The following is a 25,546-nucleotide window of genomic DNA, read 5'->3' as shown; positions in this document are numbered from 1 at the left end:
TGGCTTATTTATTTATCTATTATTACTTTATTTCTTTCACTTTTATTTATTTTTCTCTGAGACAGGGTTTCTCTTTGGAAACCTGCCTGCCTCTGCCTCTGGAGCAATCCTACCGGCGTGCGCCACCACAACGCCGGCTTTTGTATTTATTTACCACTTTGTCGTTTCAGTTTCTCTCTCAATCTCACATATATTTTTAAACACACTGTAAACCTTTAGAAGTTTTTCTTTATCCAAGTCTGACTTTACTGTAAATCTTTATGTTTTTCTGGCCACGTGTCTTATCTGTAAAACCGCGGCTGTTTTAAACTGCCGTTTCAAGATGGCGGGCGTAAGCGTGACTCCAGCTTACCGCCTCAGTCCATGCTGACCTCCAGCAAAAGCTGCCACTTCCAGCTGTACGTACACGCCTTTCAATCGGTAGCAGAGTCTCTTAAAACAACCTTGCTGGTTTTTTTTTTTTCTTTTTATGCCGAGTCAGGAAGACTCCGGTAAGCAAGCCACGTGAATCTCGGCTTGTTGATAGCAAAACAGAGCACACCTGAGAAAAATGCTGCTACCAAAAATCTGTGCTTCTCTCCGTTCTTCTGTTTCTAAATTCCTTTAAAGCTTTTGTTATTTTGCGTGGAAATTCATGATCCCACTCCTGATCACCATTATGTTAAGAGAAGCTTTTTCTTTTGCTAGCCTCTTTGGTTTATCCCCCGCCAGTCGCCTGGGCTCTGCCGCGCCAGCCTGGTTCTAGATCCGCATGAGTCCCAAATAAACACACAGGAGGCTATATTAATTATGAAGCTGTTGGCCTTTTTTGTCTCTTACTGGCTAGCTCTGCCTTAAGTAATTACCCCATAATTGTTAATCTAAGTATGTTTCTTACCGGAGAATAGTTCCCGGCGTCCTACCCCCATGGCGTCACATGTTGACTCCCCCCACTTTCTCTTCTAAGAGGTCCAGTGTGGCTGGATTTGTATTGAGATCTTTGATCCATTTGCACTTAAGTTTTGTGCATGGCGATAGATATGGATCCATCTGCAGTCTTCTACACACCAACATCCAGTTATGCCAGCACCATTTGTTGAAGATGCTTTCTGTTTGCCATTGTATGATTTTAGTTCCTTTGTCAAAGATCAGGTGTTCATAGGTGTGTGGGTTAATATCAGGGTTTTTAACCAATTCCATTGGTCTACCTGTCTTTTTTTTATGCCAATACCAAGCTGTTTTCAGGACTATAGCTCTATAATAGAGCTAGAAGTCAGGGATGGTGATGCCTCTGGAAGTTCCTTTATTGTACAGGGTTGTTTTGGCTATCCTGGGTCTTTTGTTTTTCCACATAAAGTTGAGTATTATTCTTTCAAGGTTTGTGAAGAATTGTGCTGGTATTTTGATGGAGGTTGCATTGAATCTGTAGATTGCTTTTGGCAAGTTTGCCATTTTTACTATATTGATCCTACTTATTAAAAAGCATGGGAGATCTTTCTATTTTCTGGTATCTTCTTTAATTTCTTTCTTTAAAGACTCAGAGTTCTTGCTATACAGGTCTTTCACTTGTTTGGTTAGCATTATCCCAAGATATTTTATGTTGTTTGTGGCTATTGTAAAGGGTGATATTTCTCTGATTTCTTTCTCAGCCCATTTATCGTCTGTAGGCAGTAGGGCTACTGCTTTTTTGGAGTTAATCCTGTATCCTGCCACTTTGCTGAAGGTATTTATCAGCTGTAGGAGTTCCCGTGTAGAGGTTTTGGGTCACTTATGTAAGCTATCATATCATCTGCAAATAGTGAAAGTTTGACCTCTTCCTTTCTAACTTGTATTCCATTGATCTCCTTTTGTTGTCCTTTTGCTCTATCAAGAACTTCAAGTACAATATTGAAGAGATATGGAGAGTGGACAGCCTTGTCTTGTTCCTGATTTTAGAGTAATTGCTTTGAGTTTCTCTCCATTTAGTTTGATGTTGGCTGTTGGTTTACTGTACCTAGCTTTTATTATGTTCCTGTTATCCCTGATCTCTCCAAGACCTTTATAATGTAGGGATGTTGAATTTTGTCAAAGGCTTTTAAAGCATCTAGTGAGATGATCATGTGGTCATTCTTTTTTAGTTTGTTTCCATGGTGGATTACACTGATAGATTTTGTATGTTGAACCATCCCTGCATCCCTGGGATGAAGCTTACTTGATCATGATGGATGATTTCTCTGATGTGTAATTGGATTCGATTCATCACTATTTTGCATCAATGTTCGTGAGGGATATTGGTCTGTAGTTCTCTTTCTTAATTGTGCCTTTGTGTGGCTTGGGTACCAAGGTAATTGTAACCTAGTAGAAAGAGTTTGACAATGAACCTACTACTTCTATTGTGTGGAACAATTTGAGAAGTATTGGTATTAGCTCTTCTTTGAATTTCTGGTAGAATTCTGCACTGAAACCATATGGCCCTGGGATTTTTGGTTGGGGGACTTTTTTTTCTCAATATATGTTTTTATTTAAATTAGAAACATGAATGCTTCACATGTCAATCCCAGCTCCCTCTCCCACTCCTCCCCCCTTGTCCCTCCACCAGGCTCCCTCAGCCCCCCAACCAATCCCCACATCATTCCCCAGGGAGGATGAGGCCCTTCTTGGGGGGGGGATCTCCAAAGTCTGTCATTTCATCCAGGGTAGGCCTTGGCCCTTCCAGTTGGGAGACTTTTGATGACTGCTTCTATTTCATTAGGGGTTATAGGTCAATTTTAATTGTTTATCTGTTCTTGATTTAATTTTGGTAAGTGGTATCATTCCATAAAATTGTCCATTTTCTTTAAATTTTCAAATTTTGTGGAGTACATGTTCTCAAAGTATGACCTGATGATTCTCTGGAATTCCTCAGTGTCTGTTGTTATATCCCCCTTTTCATTTCTGATTTTGTTAATTAGCATGTTCTCTCTCTGTCTTTTGGTTAGTTTGGATAAAGGGAACCAACTCTTTGTTACATTGATTCTTTGTATTGTTTTCTTCATTTCTACTTTATTGATTTCAGCTCTCCATTTCATTATTGCCTGGTGTCTACTCTTACCCGGGGGAGTTTGCTTCTTTTTGTTCTAGAACTTTCAGTTGTGCTGTTAATTCTCTAGAGTGACCATTCTCCAGTTTCTTCATGTGAGCACTTCGTGCTATGAACTTTCCTCTTAGTACTGCTTTCAAAGTGACCTGTAAGTTTGGGTATGTTCTGTCTTCATTTTCATTGAATTCTAGGAAGTCTTTAATTTCTTTCTTTATTTCCTATTTTACCCAGGAATGGTGGAATTGTGCATTATTCAATTTCCATGAGTTTGTAGGGTTTTTGCACTTTGTGTTGTTGTTGAATTCTAACTTTAAAGCATGGTGGTCTGGTAAGATACCAGGTGTTATTCCAATTTTTTGTACCTGTTGAGGTTTGCTATGCTGCCGAGTATGTGGTTGATTTTAGAGAAGGTTCTATGTGGCACCAAGAAGAAGGTATATTCCTTTGTGTTTGTATGGAATGTTCTATAGATTTCTGTTAAACCCAATGGTGTCATAACTTCTGTTAGTTCTTTTTTTCTTTGTTAAATTTCTGTCTGGTGGTTCTGTCTAGTGGTGAGAATGGGGTGTTGAAGTCTCCCACTATAAGTGTGTGAGGTTTTTATATGTGATTTGAGAGTTAGCAATGTTTCTTTTATGAATATGGGTGCCTTTGTATTTGGGGCATAGATATTCAGAATAGAGACTTTATCCTGGTGGATTTTTTCCTGTGATGAATATGAAATGACCATCTTCATCTCTTTTGATTGATTTTAGTTTAGGATGGCAACACCAGCTTGTGTCTTGGGTCCGTTTGACTGGAAAATCTTTTCCCAACCCTTAACTCTGAGGTAATAATGGTCTTTGAAGGTGGGGTGTATTTTTATATGCAGCAGAAGGATGGATTCTGTCTTTGTATCAATTCTGTTAGCCTGTGTATTTTTATAGGCAAGTTAAGACCATTAATAATGAGGGAAATTAAGGACCATTGAGTGTTAATTCTTGTTTGTTTAGGATTTGTTTTTGGTGGTGGTATTGTCTATGTATTTACCTCGATTTTCCTTTTGGCTTTTGGTAAAGTGGGATTATCTATTGCCTATGCTTTTGTGAGTGTAGTTAACTTCCTTAGGTTGGAATTTTCCTTCCAGTACTTCATAGGGCTTGATTAATGGATATGTATTGTTTACATCTGATTTTTTCATGGAATGTCTTATTTTCTCCATCTATAGTGATTGAAAGCTTTGATGGGTACAGTAGTCTGGACTGGCATCCGTGGTCTCTTAGTGCTTTTAGAATATCTATCCAGAACCTTCTGGCTTTTAGAGTTTCCATGGAAAAGTCAGGCGTAACTCTTTTTTTTTTTATATTGTACTATTTTTTTTTATTTTTCAGTTTAAATTTAGATAAGAAACAAGGTTGCTTCACAAATCAGTTCCAGGTCCCTCTCCCTTTCCCTCCCCTCCTCCCATGCCCTCCTCCCAACCCCCCCATTATCCCCTCATTTCCCCAGGGAGGGTGAGGCCCTCCATGGGGGTGTCCATAGTCTGTCATTTCTATAGGGCAGGGCCTAGACCCTTCCCCAAGAGTTCAGGGTGAGAGTGTACCTCACATTGTTGGGTGGGAGTCCAAAGTCTGTGTGTATACTCGGGATGGGCTCAATAGATTACCTAGGCCTCCTCAGTGACACTCACATTCAGGGGGGGTCTTGATCAGTCCCATGCTGGATTCCCAGGCTGATGCCTGGGATTCAAGAGTTAACCTTTGTCAGGTCAGCTGTTTCTGGGGGTTAAACCAGCCCAGTCTTAATCCCTTTGGTCATCAGTCCTCCCTCTCTGTTACTGGCTTTCTTGAGTTCAGCTCAGTACTTAACGGAGGGAGTTTGCCTCTTCTTCGATCAGCTACTAAATGAAGTTTCTGTTTCCCAGACTCTCTGGCCATGGGATTGTAGGCTGGCACTCCCCAGATCTATGTCTAAAATCCATATATGAGAGAGTACATGCCATGTTTCTCTTTTTGTGACTGGGTTACCTCACTCAGGATGGTTTCTTCTAGTGTCATCCATTTGCCTGCGAATCTCAAGATTCCATTGCTTTTTTTCTGCTGAATAGTACTCCATTGTGTAAATGTACCACATTTTCTCTATCCACTCTTCGGTTGAGGGACATCTAGGTTGCTTCCAAGTTCTGGCTATTACAAATAATGCTGCCATGAACATAGTGGAACAGACATCTTTGTTGTATGAATGGGCATCTTTTGGATATATGCCTAAGAGTGGAGTTGCCAGGTGTAACTCTTATAGGTTTGCCTTTACATGTTAGTTGGCCTTTTTCCTTTGCTGCTCTCAATATTCTTTCTTTATTCTGTAAGTTTGGTGTTTTGATTATTTGTGGTAAGGGTACTGTTTTTTTTTTTGGTTCACTCTATTTGGTGTTCTGTAAGCTTCTTGTACCTTCATTGGCGTGTCTTTCTTCAGGTTGGGAAAGTTTTCTCCTATGATTTTGTTGAATATGTTTTCTTCACCTTTGAGTTGTGTTTTCTTCAGCTTCTTCTATACCTACTATTCTTAGGTTTGGTCTTTTCACGATGTCCCATATTTCCTGGATATTTTGTGTTAGGGATTTGTTGGACTTAAGATTTTCTTTGGTCGTTGAATCTATTTCTCCTAGTGTATCTACAATGCCTGAGATTCTCTCTTCCCTCTCTTGTACTCTGTTGGTTATGCTTGCATGTGTAGTTCCTGATAGTTTACCTAGCTTTTTTATTTCCAACATATCTCAGTTTGTGTTTTCTTTATTGTCTCTATTTCAGTTTTCAGGTCTTGAACTGTTTGAATTGTTTCCTTCATCTGTTTGATTTTTTTTCTCTCCTTACTTTCTTTAAGAGATTTGTGATTTCTTGCATTTTTTGTTTGTTTTTTTCTTCCATTTCTTTAAGTGATTTTCTCATGTCTTCTTTGGGAGCCTCTATCATTTTCATGAAGTTGTTTTAAGGCCATTCTTTTCTGTTTCATGCACATTGGGATGTTCATGTCTTGCTGGTGTAGAGTCCCTAGACTCTGGTGGTGTCATATTGCTTTTTCTATTTTCTAATTTGGTTTTTATATGGTTGTCTTCCCAACCCTTCTTCCAATAGGTGCAGGTGGGGTCTCTTCCTCTCCTGGTGGGTATAGGTCCAAGGTTCTCTTCTGGTGGCTGCAAGCAGGTTCAATACTCAAGATGGGCACAGGCTTGTCTGAGATACTCCCTGTCTTGGTGGGTGGAGGCAGGACTAGCACAGTAATGTCAGCAGATTCTGGATTGCTTGGGCCATTGGGGGTAAGTCAACCTGCCTGCAGTCCCCAGGCCAGGAGATGCAGGAGATTTTTTTTTTGGTTGTGGGAGTGGAGAAGGGGGTGGCTTGTTCCAGGGACACCAGCAAAGACAAAAAGTTAGCCATTTGTTACTCTAACTCTCTGAGCTTGCAGGTTTTCATTATAGTCTTTGAATCTTGAGTTTTATAGAACTATAGAGATTTAGTTAGAAGTACCTTTAGAGGCAGCAACAGAGCCTTTGTCCAGGGGAACAGATTTTCCCTCCACCCCCCTCAGGCTGTGACTTTAGTGGCTGGGCCACTAGTAAAGTGTAACAAAGGTAAAACAACAATAACACTGTATGCTCTCAGAGTTGACCATTTGGTATTGTGTAACCAATTGGTGTGCTATGCCTGGAGAAGCTTATTTTTCCCACTCTTTGGCATTCTTTAGTTGCCTGTAGTTCTTTGTAGGGCTGAGGTTTCGAGGGCTCTCTCCTGTCCTCTGTAGCATGTCTGTTGTTGGCTATTTTTAGTTCAGCTTATGTTTAGTTATTCATGTTGGTGAGACTTCCGACATTTCCAGGAGACAATCTCAACAGCAGACTCCCTGGTCTTTTGCCTCCACAGCCCTTCTGCCCTCCTCTTCCAAAATGTTCCCCGAGCCTCATGTGTGGGAGTGTTTTGTAGATGTATACATTGGGACTGGGCTCCACAACTCTGCATTTGATTAGTTTGGTTTTCTGTTGCAAAGAGAAGTTTCACTGATGAAGAATGAGTTCTCCACTTAACCTGTGGGGGTGAGGACAAATGTTTAGAATGTAGTTAAGGATTATGCTGGTTTAGTAAAATAGTGGTTTTAGGTTCTTCCCTAAGATCCATGACTTCATTATTCCTTGGTAGTTGGCTTGGTTTCTAGTCCCTCTTGTTGAGCAGTTCTTAAGTCCAATTAGGGAGCTGTTGATTGCTGCCAAGGTATTCATGACACTGCTGCTGTACCGTGAATGTTAGTGGGCCATGCTGGTCATTGCTGTGGCTCATAGGCATCTTAACTGTTTAGGACTATTGGTTGCTTTCTTCCTTTGGCACCTTCTGATATGAAAACTAGTCTTCAGAGAGGAAGCATTCAGATCAGTTCCAGCTTGATGGCCTCTGCACCCAGTTTCTGAAGCATGGTATCTTTAGCACTAGTGATTTACCTTCTACCTCTAGGAGGTAACCAAGGGCAATAGTAATAGGCTGTATGTCTTGAACAGGCCTGACCCACAACTCAAAAGAGGGCTTCTCATGCCTGGTATTGCGTTTTTTGTTAGGTGGTCTTTTGCTCTTGGAAGGGAGCGTTGTCAGCCCAGATGAGTAAACTTCAACACACACACACACACACACACACACACACACACACACACACGTTTTTTTTTTTGTTGTTGTTGTTTTTTTGTCTTTTGTTTTTTTCCAAGACAGGGTTTCTCTGTGGCTTTGGAGGCTGTCCTGGAACTCATTCTGTAGACCAGGCTGGCCTCGAACTCACAGGGATTGGCCTGCCTCTGCCTCCCGAGTGCTGGGATTAAAGGTGTGCGCCACCAACGCCTGGCAGGTTTTTTTTTATAGTTAATAGTAGATTTCTTGACCCTTCCAGACATCTTTATTGTTATTTTACCTTCCATTGTCCTTCTTTGGTATTTACTTCCTTTTCTCTTCCTAATTAGAGCGTCCCCCCCCCCATTTCCCAAATCAGATCATTTGTACCTTACTATTCTCTCTATCATTTTCCCATGCCCTTGTCCTTGTAATGGTCCCTTTCTACATTCTGGTTTCCACAATTATTCCAAGTTATGTATTCACATATGAAGATTTGGAGCTAGGAGTCTCTAATGAGAAAAAAAAGTGATATTTTTCTTTCTGGGTCTGGGTTACTCTATTCAATATGATCTTTCCTAGTTCCATTAATTTCCCTGCAAAGTGCATGGTTTCATTTTCTTTACAGATGAATAGTACTCCATAATGTCTATGTACCACATTTTTATTATCCCTCCTCAGATGGAGAATGTTTAGGTTGCTTCTTAGGTATTGTAAATAGGGCAGCAATGAATATGGCTGAGCACATATCTGTGGAGTGGAATGCCAATCAAGTCCTTGGGGCATATGCCATAATAGAGTTGTATAGCTGAGTCATATGATATATTTATTTTTAGCTTTAGAATTTTCCACACTGGCTTCACTTGTTTGCCATCCTGTTAACAGTGAATGAGGGGGTCTGTTTTTTTCCACACCCCTCCATTTGTTGTTGGTTGTTTTGTTGATCTTTGCCATTCTGATTGGGGTAAGATGAAATCTCAAAGGTGTTTTTATTTGCATTTTTTAAAATTTCTAAAGACAATTAGCATTTTTTGAGAACTTTCTTAGCCATTCTTTTTTTTTTTTTTTTTGAGAACTCTATGTTCGGGTCCAAAGTACTTTATTTGAATGGGTAATTCTTTTGAGTCTTTTTGTGTTCTATACATCTGGATATGAGGATTTATATTCAGAATATACATATAAAACCTCATATCCAGATGTATAGCTGACGAAGATTCTCCCCCATTCTCTGTACTTCCTCTTTACCTGATCTATCTGTCTGATCTGTCTGTCTGTCTGTCTGTCTGTCTGTCTGTCTGTCTGTCTATCTATCTATCTATCTATATTTCTATCTTAGTGCTGGTGCCAACACTTTGAACTATTCAAAAGCTTTTTAGTTTTATGAAATCTCCTTTGTCAATTGTTGGCCTTAATTCTTGGTCAAATGGATCCCTATTCATAAAGTCATTTCCTATATCGATATCCTGTAGGGGACTACCTATATTTTCTTGTAGCAGTTTCAGGTTTCATGTTTCTTTAGGTCTTCGATCCATTTGGAGTTAGCTTTTGTGTAAGGTTATAGATATGGAACTGATTTCATTCTTCTGGATGTGGACAACCAACCACTTTTACTAGCATCATTTGTTGAAGATATTTTCTTTCTCTAGCTTATCTTTGTCAAATATTAAATGCCTGAAGCTATGTGTACTCATGTTTGGGCATTTGATTTTGTTCCATTGGTCTATATGTCTGTTTTTATGACAGTATCATATTGTTTTTATTACAGTGGCTCTGTAATATATCTTAAGATCTGGAATGGAAATTAATCCAGCAGTTTTTTTTCTCAGATTGTTTTGTCTATTGGGGGGTCTTTTGTGGTCCAATATTAATTTTAGGATATATTTCTATTTCTATGAAGAATGAGATGGTAATTTAATTGGGATTTCACTAAGTCTGTAAATAGTTTTTGGTAAGATGTCATTTTCACAATGTTAACTCTCCCAGTCCATGAGCATGGGATGTCTTTCCATTTTCTAGTGTCTTTCTCTACCTCTTTCTTCAAAGGTTTAAAGTTTTCACTGTAGACATCCTTTGACTCCTTGGTTAGGTTTATTCTAGATATTTTATTTTCTTTGAGGCTATTGTGAAAAGGTGTGTGAACATGATCTTCTCTGTATGCTTGTTGTTGGTGTATAGACAAGTTATTAGTCTGTGCGAGTTGATTCTGTAGCCTGAGTCACTTCTGAAGCTATTCGTTGTTTCTAGAAATTTTCTGCTATAATGTTTGATATCTCTGAGGCATAGTATTATGTCATTTGCAAATAGAAATAGCTTGACTTCTTTTCCTATTTGTATCCCATTAACTTTCTTTTCCTGCCAGCTTGTATTTCTATCACAAACTCAAAGAAGAGTTGGCATCTTAGTTAGGGTTTCTGTTGCTGTGAAAAGACACCGTGATCATGGCAATTCCTATAAAGGAAACATTTTATTGAGGTGGTGGCTTAAAGTTTCAGAGGTTCAGTCCATTATCATCATAGAGGGGAGCATGGCAGTGTGCAGGCAGACATGGTGCTGGAGAAGGGGCTGCTACATGTTGATAATGTAGGCAACAGGAAGTAGACTGCCTCACTGGGCATGGCTTAAGCATATATGAGACCTCAAATTCCACCTCTACAGTGACACACTTCTTCCAATAAGACAAGGCCATACTTCCTAATGGCGCCACTCACTTTGGGGGCCATTTTCTTTCAAACCACCACAGTGGGGATAGTGGATATATCTGTCTCATTCCTGAGTTCAGTGAAATTGCTTCAAGCCTTTATGAATTTAGGATAATACTGGCTGTGAGTTTCTCATATATAGCTTTTATTATAATGAGGTATGTTCCCTTTAACCCTACATTCTTTAGGACTTTTATCACAAATGCATGTTAGATTTTGTCAATTTATATCTGTTGAGATGATCATGTGATTTTTATCAAGTACATTTATGTGTATGTTGAACCATTCCCACATTTCGGGGATAAAGCCAAGTTAGTCATAGTAGATGATCTTTTTGATTATTTCTGTTTGCAACTATTTTATTGAGAAATTTGAATTTATGTTCATCAGGGATATTGGCCTATCGTTTTCTTTTTATTGTTGTTGTATCTTTACCTTGTTTTGGCATTAGAGTGATATTGGCTTCATTGAAGTAGTTTGGGAGTGTTCCTTCTGTTCTATTTTTAAAAATAGTTTCAGAAGGATTGGATGTAGATCTTCTTTGAATGTCTGGTAGAGTTCTGCTGTGAATCCATCTGGCCCAGGACTTTTTTTTTAAAAAGCTAGAATGGTTTTTATTATTATTTCAATCCCCTCATTTGTTATGGGCCTGTTTAGATTGTTTACTTCTTGGTTTAATTTTGGTGGTTTGACTGAATATAGACATTCATCCATTCCTTTTTTGTTTTCCAGCTTCACTGAACACAGGTTTTAAAAATATTCTCTTGTATCTGTCTGTGATGGTATATACCTTTATTCATAGCACTTGGGAGTCAGAGGCAGGAAGATCAAGGCCAGCCCCCAGTCTATACAGCAAGTCCCAGGACAGCCAGGGATATATATAGAGATCCTGTCTCAAAAAGAACAACAAAAAATTCTCTTATAATATTCTGAATTTCTTTGGTGTTTCTTGTAATATTTTCCTGTTCATTTAATTCTGTTAATTTGAGTCCTCTCCTTCTTTTGGTGAGTTGGGTCCAGGGTCTGTCAATATGGTTCTCAAAGAACCAGCTTTTAGATTCATTAATTCTTTGTATTGTTTTCTTTGTTTCTATTTTGTTGATTTCTGATCTGCTTTTTATTATGTCTTGCCACCAGTTGTTTTTGTATTTGGTTTGTTCTTATCTTTCCATATTTTTGAGTTGCACCGTTAAGCCATTTCTTTGTCCTCTCTCAAATAATGTTCTTTTCTGCTTTTATGTCACATGCATTCCATTATTTTAGCCTTTTCCATCCTTGAAATCTCTTCCTCCCTTTTCTACTTTCATCATACACACACACACACACACACACACACACACACACACAGAGCAAGAAGATAAAACATGTGATATTTGTCATCCCGAGTCTAGCTTATTTTGCTTAACACAATGATCTCCTGTTATAACTATTTTCCTTTCTATATGGCTGAAAAATTCAACTGTATGTGTGCACCACACATTACTTATTGGTCTGTTGATGGCCAGCTAGACTGATTTCATTTTTCAGTAATTGAATTGTGCAGCAATAGCCATGGATATGCAAGTGTTCATGGTGTTTACCCAGGAATACATAGTCATTCTGCTTTTACTTTATTTGAAGAAGCATCCTCCACACTGACTTCCATAGTGACAGCACCAGTCTATAACTCTGCAGCAGTGAGTGAGGGCTCTTTTCCTACACCCTTACTAGCATTTGCTGTCATTTATTTTTTGATGATAGCCGTTCTGTCTGGGTTGAACTGAATCTCAAAGCAGTTTTAAGTTGTATTTGCTTTAGGGCTAAGGTTGGTGAATATTTTTTCAAATATTTATTGGCCATTTGTATTTCTTCCTTCAAGAGCTGTCTGCTCAGTTCATCAGTTCATTTACTGATTGGGTAATAAGTGGTTTTGGGCTTTAGTTTTGAAGTACTTTAGTTAGTTACTGTCTGTCCGATGTCATGCCATGGCTTTATGAAGCCTGCTTGACTGAGCATTTTAAACACTATCTTGATGTCTTCAGAATGGGTTTGATTTATTTCAGGTGTTTACTTTTCCTTTTAGTTGCTTTCTCAGAGGCCTGGTGATCCAGGTGGCCAGTGCGTACCGTGAATGAGGCATAGAAAAGCACACAATTACCTTTTAACTGCTTATTTTCACTTTTATTAATTCGAGGCTGGAGAATTTAAAGTTACATATTTAAATTTTTATGTTATGTTTCTATCAGTCAGTACTAATTCAAACAACTATTTGGGAATGTATCTGCACAGTCCCCCAAATGCCTCTAGGAAAACTTGCTCAATAAAATATGAAGACAGTCTCTTTGCAAAATAGGGAAGACTATGCAAAAACTTAGATAAGGGAGTTGGAAAAGCAGATGCAATAATGAAATCATATTTCTGATGCATTTTAATTTTTTTTAGAGCAAGGCTGGCAAATTTAGGGTTGCCTTTTGCTTCAGCTAGTCTGTCTTAACTTTTTAACACAACCACTCAAACCAGAGGCCAGCCATGGGCAGTCCTGCACAGATGGGTGTGGCTGTGTGCCGGTAAAACTTGACTGAGACAGGCTCCTGAATTTCCATAGTTTATCAGCTTTAAGGTCCCTGTATTGCATTCCACTGTCCTTAGCGAGGAGAGATCTGGACACTAAAGTTGTACCATCTAAGACGTATTTTGACATATGTCTTTGTGTTATTCTTGGGGGTATGAGGTAGGAATATGCTCAAGTCTTATCTTCTTGAAGGAAAGGACACAGTTGAAACACAGATGAAGCTGAAGTTTATTTAACAAAGTAAAACAAACAGTGGTCGGCTTTTGTTGTAGATGCCAACATTTTATGATTATTTCTGAGGTGAGTGGCATATTCATAGAGCAAGATGACCCTTTCCTCCTCCTAAAACATGATGGATGGAGTCTCCCTTGGAGGGTATTTTCCTATGATCCTCCAGGGAAGTGTATGAAGGGAAGGAGATGAAAACAGCAAGTGCTGAAGCTGAAGTTTTTGAGGGTCAGACCCTTTGTTGGAGCACATGTATGTAAAAATGTCTTTCTACCTTGGTTTTGGTTGTAGTGGGAGAAATTTATCAAAAGCTTCAAGGACACTTAACAACAAGGTGGCATTCTGACCATCAGGAAACAGCTACCAAGATACAGCTGCACTTTTCTTGGTTACCTCATATCTTATTCGTTTTTGAGATTGCTCTAGATCCCATAACAAATTTCATGACTGTAGGGTTAAGACATTTTCTTTTCTTTTCTTTTTTTGCTCAGTATATGTTTTTATTTAAATTAGAAACATGAATGCTTCACATGTCAATCCCAGCTCCCTTTCCCACCCCTCCTCCCTTGTCCCTCCACCAGCCCCCCCCAGTCCCCCCCATCCCCACATCATTCCCCAGGGAGGGTGAGGCCCTCCTTGGGGGGGATCTCCAAGGTCTGTCATTTCATCCAGGGCAGGACCTAGGCCCTTCCCCATGTGCCAGGCTGAGAGAGCATCTCTCCATGTGGAATGGGCTCCCAGAGTTCATTTGTATGCCATGGTAAACACTGATCTATTATCCAAGGCCCTAGTGATTTCTGTGGCCTCCTCACTGACACTACATTCATGGAGTCTGGATCAGTCCCCTGTTGGCCTCTTAGCCATCAGTCTGGGATTCAAGAGGTCCTCCTTGTCCTGTCAGCTGTTTTTGTGGGTTTCACCATCATGGTCTTGACCCCTTTGCTCATCACTCCTCCATCTCTGTCACTAGGTTTCAGGAGTTCAGTTCAGTGTTTAGCTGTGGGTATCTGTCTCTGCTTCCATCAGCCACTGGATGAAGGTTCTAGGATGGCATATAGGGTAGTCATCAACCTTATTATCAAGGAGGGGTTATTAATGTAAAGACATTTTCTTATCTTTAAAACTGAGGTTTTATCATGAAAGCTGGGGCCAGGCTTTTACAATAGTTTGTGGGGCTTTAAAAACAGGATCAGGTTTGGGGCTGTGAACTAGATCTCCCTTCCCAAGCTCCTCTACTCATGTCTATCTCCTCCTAGCTTCCTTTATGTTTGCTTGCATGAGACTGCCCCTACCTAGAACATACAAGTGGTTTGTTGATAAGATGTTTTCACTGGCAGACTTTTGCTTTATGCTGTGCCCACCCAGGACCTGAAAAGCTAGTTAGAAGCCAGGCAGACTTGGGTAAGGCTGGCTGAGTGATAGGGTTTGCCTTTAGATTATTGTGTCAGGAGACCTGCTTGAGGGGGGAGTCTCCATAACTTAATAAGAGAATTTCATTTTGACAGTTGCACATATGAACTCACAGCAGCTACAGTTATCTACACAAGACATGCCCAAGACAAACAAACAAAAAATTCTAGCATGGAGGGGGCAGGGCTTTAGAGGCCCACTCTCTAGCTGAGGAGCTATTAGAAGTCAATGACTACTGGGGAAGGGAGAATTACTTCTTCCTTCCTTCCTTCCTTCCTTCCTTCCTTCCTTCCTTCCTTCCTTCCTTCCTTCCTTCCTTCTCCCTCCCTTCCTCTTTCTTTCTTTGAGACAGGATTTCTTTGTGTAGCACTTTGGCTATTCTGGATCTTGATCTGTAGACCAGGTTATCCTCAAACTCAGAGATCCATCACTCCTGCCTCTGAGTGCTGGGATTAAAGGCATGCACCACCACTGCCTGGATGAGAATTTTCTTTACTGGTGTAGTCATTGGTAATTTCCCCGTGTCCCACTAGACGACCCCATACCCATATGCGTATGACAGTACTAATTAGAGTCAATGGATTAAAAAATAAGCCCAAACCCCCACATTTATGTAAAGAGGATATGAAGTTGGGAGGAAAATGCAATCTGGGGTCCTGGGAGGGGTGGAATTAGAGGTGGGAGAATGAAGGGTGGATATAATCAAGATACTTGTATACATGTATGAAAATTTCAAAGAACAAATAAAAATTAAGAAAAGAACATATGTGGAAGATGATTGTTATTTAAGTTGGCAAGTTATAACTATTGTGATTTTCTTTTCTTCTTCATTTTTTTTAGTAAAAACACCTTCACAGGATGGAAGGAAGGAAGGAAGGAAGATAAAAGCATTCTTTTCAGTGGAATGTCAAGAGAAGTGTCTTCTGTCTCCAGACTCTTGTAGGTGTTTGAAGAAGTTGAGAAAGATTTGCAATCGAACCATTTCCTGTGTATACTTTCAGCCACTGTGTGCTAACTCAGTCCTGAGTCTTGATCTGTACTGTACAGAGCTTTGTGTCCTCAAAGTTTGCAGTCTCTCCTCCCTTTAATTTCCCCAGAGAGTGAACCTCAAGTCTCGGCTGCCTGAAGTACTTTCTGGCTAATGGAGTTCTGAGGGTTGGGAGGGAGGAGGCAGATCAACACTTGTTACATAAACTTCCAGCTTACCTTCATTATTCTTTTCTTCATCATGTCTCCTTCCTGCCCACTGCTGTACTGGATTGAATCTGGTATTTCTCATGGTACATTGTCGCTGTGAGCACATCTCCCTGCATCATTTCTTCTTTATGTAGTTCTGAGCCATAAAATCTTCTTGATGTAGGTCACCAGCACCTCTGACTCTTAGACTTAATGCACTTGTTCTTAAGATGAGACTGTCAAGCTCCAGCTAGGTTTGCAATGGCTGATAAAACAATGGAATTGTTTCTTCTTATCAGAGAAAATTATTCCACATTTTTTTGGTTGACATGTCATGCTATTCATAATCACTTAGAAAATATTTAAAAATGCAGACAAACATAAATGAAAGAAAGTCACTCATAGCTCTGTCACATATTTGGTATATGTTCTAGCTCAAAAATGCAATTATTTGTTTATAAATAATTCCCATTTATAGTAGTGAATATGCTCCAGGTATTTATCTGTAACAAATATTTTCCTCAGTTACTAATAGGAGGCAGGATACTCCTGGCTCAATAATTATGGATCTACATCGTATTTTATCATATCCATAATTTATTTTAGTGTTTTGGTTCTGTCTAATGCTCTGATATTTTAGATAATATTTCCAAGAAATACTGTCCACAGTTTTGTCTGTTGGAGAGAATTCTCACAGCAGAGTTCTAGAGTTTCCCTGATGATCTCTTTTCAGGGAACAGGCAGGAGGCTGAGGAAAGGCTGTGGGGACTGTGCCCTGGGGAGCTCCAGGCATGACACAAGACTTGAACAGATCCTGTCCAGTGAACAGAGTGTTAATGTAAGTCTAAGGGGTTCTTGTAAGATGGAGACTAAAATAGCTCTGAAGACGCCAAGCAAAACAGCTTGGTACTTTTAGAGGAAGGCTTTGTGAAGCCCTGGAAACCTGGAACTATATTTCAGAGCAACGGTTCTTTCCCTTTCACCCTCCATGATCCTGAAACAAAGAAACGTCCCTCATAGGCTCAGGTGTCTGAATGCTTGGTTCCCCCTTTGGTGGACCTGCTTGGTGAAGTTACCAGAACCTTTAAGAGGTGGATTCTTGCTGGAGGATGTATACCAACTCCCAGGGGAGGGCTGTGAGGGTTCACAGCATCCTCCACTCCAAGTTTGCTGCTTCTGTTTCCTGCCTGTGAGAAAAGATGTGAGTCAGCTACCATCTCCTGTTGACGCCATGTCTTCTCACCCCTCACCAATACGGACTTTTCCTCTAGAACAGCAAGCCAGCACAACGCTGTCTATAAACAAACAGACAGACAAACAAACAAACAAAAAGGCAGAAACAAAAGAAAAAATGCTGGGGAAAAAAAGAGGTCAATGTAGTTAAGTGGGTTCATGAACTTTTCTTTCCCAGTATTTCGATGGAATCCAGGGCCTTTCATGTGCATGACAGGCAACCTCTGTACCACTGAGCCGCAGTCCCAGCCCTGAGCATCTTTTTACTACATTATGCCCTTCTTATGTGTGCAGTGGTCTTTATCTCCACATTGACTTTATAATTTTTCATCGTGCTCTCTGGTGGTCTTCATTATCTTCTGGAGGAACAGGGTTGAAGTGGGAGGCAAATATTAAAAAAAAAAAAAACCGAAGCAGCCAGTCAGCTGGGGAAGAAAATAAAACATGCAGGCCTCACTCTGGATGAGTCATCAAGAAGTTCAGTTCAGCAAAATCTCTGTAGGAAAGCAGAGGGCATGGACTCTAATGGAGATGGATTTTCATTAGGCCAGTGAATGCCATGGAAGTGTCAATGTCAGCGAGAATAGAATCTGTGGCTAGCTAGAAAGCTGGGCTTTTTCCGAAGGATTCTGGGTGGTTAAAGGATTCCAGGTAGTTGAAGTAGTTGCCTTTTCCCTGATTGTCGAGTCGAAACCACTAAACATGTGGCAAAATATGGGGTCCTGGTTCCTTCCCAGAGGGAACATGCATATGACCTAACTGTGGGAAAGGGGATGATGAGAGGAAAGTTAAGGACAGCAGTTGTAAAAATTACGCAAGTTTAAAGCCAAGTGCAGGAATGCCCGGCATTGGGCTCAGAGTGAGGGCTGAACACCTAGTGTTTGTAGACTCGGAGAGAACGATGTGGTTGGTGATTGAAAGAAAATGGCCCCCTAAGGGAGTGGCACTATTAGGAGGTGTGGCCTTGTTGGAGTATGTCACTGTAGAGGTGAGATTTGAGGTCTCATATATGCTTAAGCTGTGCCCAGTGAGACAGACCACTTCCTGTTGCTTGCACAAGATGAAGATTTCTCATTTACCTCTCTAGCACCATGTCCTACCATGGTGATAACGAACCGAACCTTTGAACTGTAAGCCACCCATTAAATGTTTTCCTTTATAAGACTTCCCATGGTCATGGAGTCTCTTCACAGTAATAGAAACCCTAACTAACTAAGATAGAATTGTTTTCAAGGGTGACTCTCCTCCAAAACTCTTTGACTAGAGAGAATGTTCTGGAAGATGATTAAGGGGTGGGGAGATGAACGGGTCCGCCTAGGGCATTTGTGCAGCACAGGTTCTAAGCTGAAGTGTGCTGGTATGGAGCCTGTGTCATGGTTGCTCATTGTGGTATGAAGTCCTGCCGGTGCCCGCTGGCTCAGGGACTGAGCTGCTCTGTGGCTGTGCCTGTGAGGCGGGCCTGCCCCACCATCCCTGGGACTTTCGGGTTATGCCTAGTCCCTAGAGGAATCTCACCCTCTCGGGCTCAGCTGATCTTCCTAACTCAGCATCCTTACAAGTCATTGTTTTCCTTCTTTCTTATTTTATTATTTTTTTGCAGTGCCGAGTACCGAACCCAGAGCCTTGCACATGTGAGGCAGGTATTATATAGTTGAGCTGCATGCCCAACCCTAAGCTTTATGAGACAGGGTCTTGCTATGGAAGCTCAGTCTGGTGTTGAACTCTTGTCCTTCTGTCTCCAGGAATGCCGCCATGCCTGGCTCCCTAACGGCCATTTCTTACTGGGATAATTTTAACCGTTTATAAGAGCTTTGTGAGAAAACTGTATTGTTCCTGTTTTCACAGATAAAGGGAAATGAAAGTCCCCAGGGTTGAACTTATTGGCTCCAACCATTACCAGAGGGGAGCTAATTTTCCAAAAGGAGAGATTGTTCTCTGTAGTTTTTACCTCATCTTCAGGAGAGAGGAAAAAAATTGACATTACCCCTTTCTTTTCTATAAAGACAAAACTATTTCTGTGTTAGCCAATAGCTTCTGAAAACACTTTAGTTTTGAGACAGGGTTTTGTGTAGTCCACACAAGCTTTGCATTTGCTATGTAGCTGAGGATGGCTTTGAACTTCTGATAGTCCCAGTTCTACCTCCCGAGTGCTGGGATCACAAGTGTGCATTGCTACACCTGGCTTTTGTGCTCTTAACTGCTGAGCCATTTTTCCAGCTCACATTTGTCTATAAATCCAGTCTCTCTTCCAGCCTCCATGGGCACCAGTCACATTCATGGTACACAGATTCAGTCAAACACTCATATACATAAAGTAAAAATAAATAAATTCTAAAAAATGATTTTTGTGCTGCCCTGTTAAAAATGTCACTTAATTTCCCCATCTGTGCACACTTAAATCCTGTTTCTGCCACACTTGGCACCCCAGGCAGCCGGCTTCTGAGATCCGGGCAGTTCTTCCGACTCTGCAGGGATTATATATACACATCACATCATGGTATCTTGGCTTTTTCTTGTGCCTTTTACCTACTGGGCCATCATTCTGGCTCCATAATTAATTCTTATGCATGGGATAACTTTAGAGGGAGCCTGTGCTTGGATACCTGTTTATAGGCACCATATAATAAAACAATGCACTACATAGATGGAAAATGTCTTCGGCCTCCAGTATTTGAAACATTATAGCAACAAGATTTGGGGGCAGTGGTGAAATGTTCAAGAGCTGTTGCCTTCTAACCTGGGAGCACATCCAAGAGGGAATTAAAAGAGTACATGCAGAATGCCGTTTCTCATTCTTCTCTGAAAATATTTTGCATTTAGAATATTTGCAGGTCACTGCGCCAGGCTCACTAACTGGTTTACTGGCGGAACAAAATGTTGGACTCACAGTGGTTCTGTTTCCTCAGGGGATGGAGAGGATATGTGCTTAGTTTATCCCAAGAGGGTGTGTTGCTCCACGAGTGGATGAAAGGGTATACCTTTTGCCCAAAATCAAGTTTCATGAGAGTATTCACCGACTGTGCAAACAGAAAAACTGGAAACATAGGTAGAGCAGAAAACCATCTTTTCTTCTTAATGTTTCATGGAGGAGAAAAACCTTCACTGCCATCGGCCCCAAGTGAAACATTGAGTTGGACAGTAAGAAGCAAGTTAGGAGGTGCAAGTTAGGTTGCATGGATAGAGACATGGCGCCCCATATTTTAGTCTGGGGAGTAGAGAGAACAGGTCTGAGAGAGATCAAGTAATCCCTAGCTACTCTCTCTCTCTGTGCATGCATACACAGGGTGTGTTGGTCTAATCAAAGAAAATATATGTTTGAAATCACTAGTTAAGGTTTTCTCAAACTTAACAATGTGTGATTCCTGGATCTTACGTTTCTTATATTTTTGGTTGTGAGCCTGGCCTTTACCGGCTGAGTCATCTCTCCAGCCCTGGATTTTCTATTTATAACAATCTCTGGTTCCAGCTTTATTGTGTTGGACAAACCTCTGGGCTGACTTCTGGTCAGTGTAAGCTTAGAATCCTATTGATCAAAACTGGCGTGAATATTTTAACCTTTTTGTCTCTTAGTTGCCTTGTGTCTGAATTGTGCGTGATAAGAATAGGTCTGGAATTACAGGGTGGCTTTGAGAGGGTTAGATATATGAGTTAATGTATGCAAGGCATTCAGCATGCTCGTTGACAATCTGAGCCATTAGTTCTGTGTGTAAATGTTTGGGAATATTTTACATTATTCAGGTAGGACCAAATACAAACAAACCCCCTACTTTTTATACAAATGATAGCTCATATATATGTGCCTCTCTCTCTATATACACACATACATATGAAATACATAGTTACCTTTAAAAAACTTTTTGATCTTAAAGATGAATAGAGCTTTCCATATAAAGAATCCACCTTCATTTTAAAAAAAGTTGTATAATATTCCACTCTTTGGATGTACCATAACTAGGCTGCTCTTTTTCTCTTGATGGGTATTTATTTAGGCTGTTTGAGATCTCTCCTAAACCGTTTGTGGGATGCTTTTAGTCTCAAATACTGCGTGAAAGATTTCTATAGCATGATCCACAGGATGGAAGGGCAGGAAGACGTTTCTTGAACCCTCTCCCGATCCCTTTCTTGTTTCCAGTAGTAAACTACGGCCGGCTGGAGTGTCGTATGGGAACCGGGGTTTTGTATTATCAACCTCCATCGAATCACATCGTCATCCCCTTCTACCATGGTGGAGTGCGATTAGAAAACAGCTATTAAGGAAGGAGTAGCTGGCAGACAATCCAGAAGGGAGCCCTTTCCCAGCAGTGTCAACTAACCAGCAGAGGGCGCTCTCCTTTTGGGAAAAATAATGTCCCTGGAAAAGAATTTCAACTTGAAACCCAGGCGTGGACTGCGGTGTTCCTTTTCTCTGTAGGTTACTGGTGTGCCAGTCTCCTGAAGATCTAGGGTTTAGCTCATTACTGCGTGCGTCTGTCTTTTGGGTGTGCCGATGTACATGTAGCCATGGAGAGTTAGAGAGCCTGGCAGTCTCCTAAGGTTTTAGGGGCAGGCCTGAGGTTTGATCCAGACTAGGGCACTGTGGTCCCATCTTCCCCTGTGTTGTAGTATTCGAAGTCGTTAGCATATCCCAGGGTTGGTCAGGGTGTATTCCCCGGGGTATGCTTATAAAGCGTGCTAAGAGCGAATTTAGCCCTGTTGGTGAACTCCCGTTTATGTAATAAGGGGGAAAGCTCTCTCCCAACTCATGAAAGTTCTTAGTATCACTTCAGGGAGGAAGAGCTCGACAGCGTCTTAGGGGACAGTCTGGTGAGGTGGAGCGGAGCTAGTACCTCTCTGTGGTGTTCTTCCTGCGCTCCCCTTTCGTAAACCAAGGCGTGAGGAGCACAGATTGCCCTAAGTCACCCGGCAAGGGCCTAGTGGCCAGGAAGCGTGTGAGTCCTGAGCTGAAACAGCACTAACTACGTGACCATGGGGTATAGAATGGCTCCCATAGGGGTTCTCCACCTGTGGGCGTGACACCCCCCACAGGGGTCACGTGACAGATAGCCTGCATATCAGATGTTTGCATTCCATTCATAACAGCAGCAAAATTACAGCTGTGAGGTAGCAACCAAAATAGGTTTATCGTTGGGGCTCACCACTACATGAAGAGCTGTGTAAAAGGGTCCCAGCATTAGGAGGGTTGAGGACCACGGCTCTCGAGCATCTCCTTCCCAACAATCACTTGTCCTTGCCTGAGACCTGGCCCCCAGGGAGGAAGTTTGCCCTCTGCTTCTCAGTACGGTGTTCTCAAGACAGAAGGATGATCATGGATTTCAAATTTTCCACTCTTGGGCATACCCTGGCTAATACTGAGCGAAGCTCCAAACACACAAACAGATGGCACCGGCAAACAGTGTAGAGTCTTCTTCCCTGAAAATGGCTGTTCCATGCTCGAGTCATTGGCGCATGTGCGCAGTGCGCCTGCCGCTGGACGGGAGAGTCCTGTGAACACGGGAGGACAGGCTGGGGCTGGCTAGCGCCCCTAAGGCCAAAGCGGCCTTTCCTGTCTTATTTGGGATTAAGTAAGAAGGAGCACAGAATGAAGAGAGGAGGTGAGGTCCTTGTTCTGATGGTGGGCAGCTGAACCCTACACGGACTTCTAACAGCACTCTGCGTAATCTTGCCCAGGGAGGGCGTGGAATAATGGAACTGGTTAGGAATAACCAAGTTAGATAACCTTTCAGCTCTCTTAAAGCTCATCACATGGCTTTGAAACCCAACAGGCGACCTTCCAAGGTTTTGTTTGAGGATTTTTTTTTTTTTGCATAGATTGTCTCATTTCTATTCCTAGTGTTGTACACCTGCCAAGCATTCACCAATAGCATTTGTTTGTCTAAATCTCTCCAGGGTTGCGATAAAATGATTCGTGGGACTGGTGTTAAGGGGGGGTTACAGCTGACCCCCACCCCCAAACTTCAATACTCTACATTCATAGCTGACTTCACTGAAGTTTGCATTTTTACCAGAATCATCGGGAGGGCTTGCTGAACTCGAGTGCAGAGCCCACCCCAGAGCTCCTTGTCTGTCATGTTTGGAGTGGGTCCTGCAGTGTTTCACACATTTCCTGGGGTTGATGATGCTTCTGGTGTGGGGACTGTGCTTTAAGAAATGATTGGATTAGTTATTGTAAGGTTTAAAAGGCCAAGAAAGAAGAAATAGGGATCTTCTGTGAAGTTATGGAGGCAGAGCTGGGTTCAGATTCTTCTGAGGCTTTCGACTGTGTGAACTGGCTAATGTCACTTACCTTCCAGCGCCTCCATCTTCTCATTGGAAAAACAGAGACCATAGCCATAGGGTTGGGAGAATGCAATTACATGTAATTGGCTTAGCACATATATGTACTGTACTATGTTGATGTACAGCATATAATGAAGGACTGGGCACTGTAGCTCATTTGGCAGAGTGTTTGTCTAACATGTGTGAATCTCTGTTTTTGTTCCCTAGCACTGCAGAGACGTGGGTGTTGGTGCTGCAGGTCTGTAATCTCAGCACTCAGGAAGCAGAGAAAGGAGGACCAGAAATTCAGGACCGTCCCTTGCAACATATTGAATCTGAAGCCAGCCTGTGCTACACGAGACCCTGTCTAAAAATAACCAAAAACCCAACTAAAACAACAACCACAAAACCAAGAAAAAAAAACCCATCAAAAAATCAAACTATAACAAACAGCTATTCATTAAAATATTTTTATGCATTTTATGAGCAGTTTATTATGTTTACTAAAAGAAGATTGAAATAAAAAGAATTAAATATAAGGCATAGATGCTTTAAATAAGTATGAGGTGGTACTATGTTTTCCCCCCAACATAATATTTTTATTGATTATTTGGGAATGTCACATAATGCCCCTGGATAGCACTCACTTCCCAGTCCTGCCAGGCCCGAGGTAGTAGTATTTTATTAAATTAAAGAATTGTCCTGAAATGAAACATAGCTTTTGCATTATCAGCCTTTGGTATTCTTGAAGTTAAGAGAAGTCAAAAGCCTCTGCTCCCAGCGGCGCTGAAGAGGGAGCACAGAACAGGCTTCACAGAGGCTCGGTCTACCGTAGCTTTTGAAACGATGAGATGCCAGTCTTTACCGGCTGCAGGAGTAGGCAAAGCCGCTTTGAGTTTTAAGATTTGTTCTTGAGATTCTACCCTTGTAACATTGACTCCCTTTCCAGCCTGCCTTTGGTTAAGGCCTTGGGACTCCAGAAGGCAAATGGTATTTTCTAGGCATAACAGTTCATACATCCAATAATATGCACTGACTCTTTCAGATTAGATTACGTGAGATTAGCTGGGTGTTACCTTGGAAAATGCAGTGCCTTGCCCTGGGGGAATAGCACTCAGGCTGCTGACTCTGAGGAAAGACAGGGATGTGGGGCTCTGTGGGGACATGGGCTGCCGAGGGCACTGGGGGGCAGGAGAGAACTGTTTGTGAGGGGTTCAGCTGCTGGCTGCCTCTGCTGGAAGAGTCCCAAGACCCTTCGATTGCACACGGTTTGTAATAAGGCCGCGCTGTGGAAACTGTCTTGTGCTCTGAAATGGGTGTAGATGGCTCTGGCTTTGGAGGTGTGGAAGCCTCAGTTGTACCAGTTCTTCTCCGGACCTCTGCCCCCAGTGTAAAGAGATCCACTGGTTGTGAGGAGAGTAAAGCTGAGTTTAGGAGATGGAGTTGCAGAATTAAGTCTTGCTTTGGGGCATGCAGGTAGCAGTAACCCAGGGAGTTGTCGCCTCTGTTTCTAATGATGACTAAGTCACCTGAAGCAAACGTTGCATCAGCCTTATCCTAATACCATGGGAAACCCTGAGACACTTAACATAAGGCTTACTGGAGAGCAAGCTGTGACTTTGTTTCATTTTAATAGTTTGTGCTGACTGGGAGCCTTTAAACAATCCCACTGGAGGTTTCTAGTGGCATTTTCCTGGCTAACCTATCAGATGGATTAGTACGTGAAGCCCACTCTCTACTTTAACAGCAGCACATGAGGTTTGTTTAACTCATGACAGGGCACCATGCGCCCCTTCTCACTGTTAAGTGGGATGTCCTAGGGAGGATCCTGGAGTCCTTTTCAAGCCCTTGGGGCTTTGCTGCAGACTGGTCTAACCTGACAGGTTTCCTGGCTCTGCTGCTAGCTCTTGGCAGCCAAATGGCCTTTCCCTTTGAATCTAAAGGAACCTAATGTCCACTTGCAGTAGCCTGTGACAGTGCAATGCTGCCGGATGCCTTGGTTGATGGGACAAAGCACAAAGAGAAGGCTAAGCTGGGATCTGACTGGTCAGCCCTACCCTCTCCTCATCTGGTAAATAGTGGGTGTGAATGAAGGGTGGGCAGGCAATCTCTGTGGCCAGAACCCTCAACCCACATGAGGTCTGTGGAGGTCCAGCCAGTCCTGTAGCCTGGGGAGGGGATGCAGTGAGCAGGGAGAAGGGTTGAGGCATGCTGGGATTGTTCTCAAGGCCGAGTGCTACAATTCTGTGAATATATGGACTTGCTAGTTCTGAGACTTAAAGATTCAGTGAGGCAGAGAAACCAGGGTTCCTTATACACAAATTCTAATGGCATT

The 25,546-nt window shown here is 41.7% G+C and overlaps 1 long non-coding RNA gene across 1 annotated transcript in view; it reads left to right on the top strand.

Annotated features, from left to right (window-relative positions):
- Window positions 1–23,624, top strand: part of LOC110339546 — a 46,163-nt gene extending 22,539 nt beyond the window's left edge. Inside the window, exons 2-4 of the long non-coding RNA XR_005869867.1 lie at window positions 15,388–15,486; window positions 16,457–16,561; window positions 23,440–23,624. This is a non-coding gene — a long non-coding RNA (uncharacterized LOC110339546). The remainder of the gene's footprint in view (window positions 1–15,387; window positions 15,487–16,456; window positions 16,562–23,439) is intronic.
- The last annotated feature ends 1,922 nt before the right edge of the window (window positions 23,625–25,546 follow it).

Source organism: Mesocricetus auratus, unplaced genomic scaffold (genome assembly GCF_017639785.1).
Source record: "Mesocricetus auratus isolate SY011 unplaced genomic scaffold, BCM_Maur_2.0 Super-Scaffold_100020, whole genome shotgun sequence".
NCBI lineage: Eukaryota > Metazoa > Chordata > Mammalia > Rodentia > Cricetidae > Mesocricetus > Mesocricetus auratus.
Note: the sequence above shows the minus strand (reverse complement) of the source record. Positions and strands in the feature narration are given on the sequence as shown.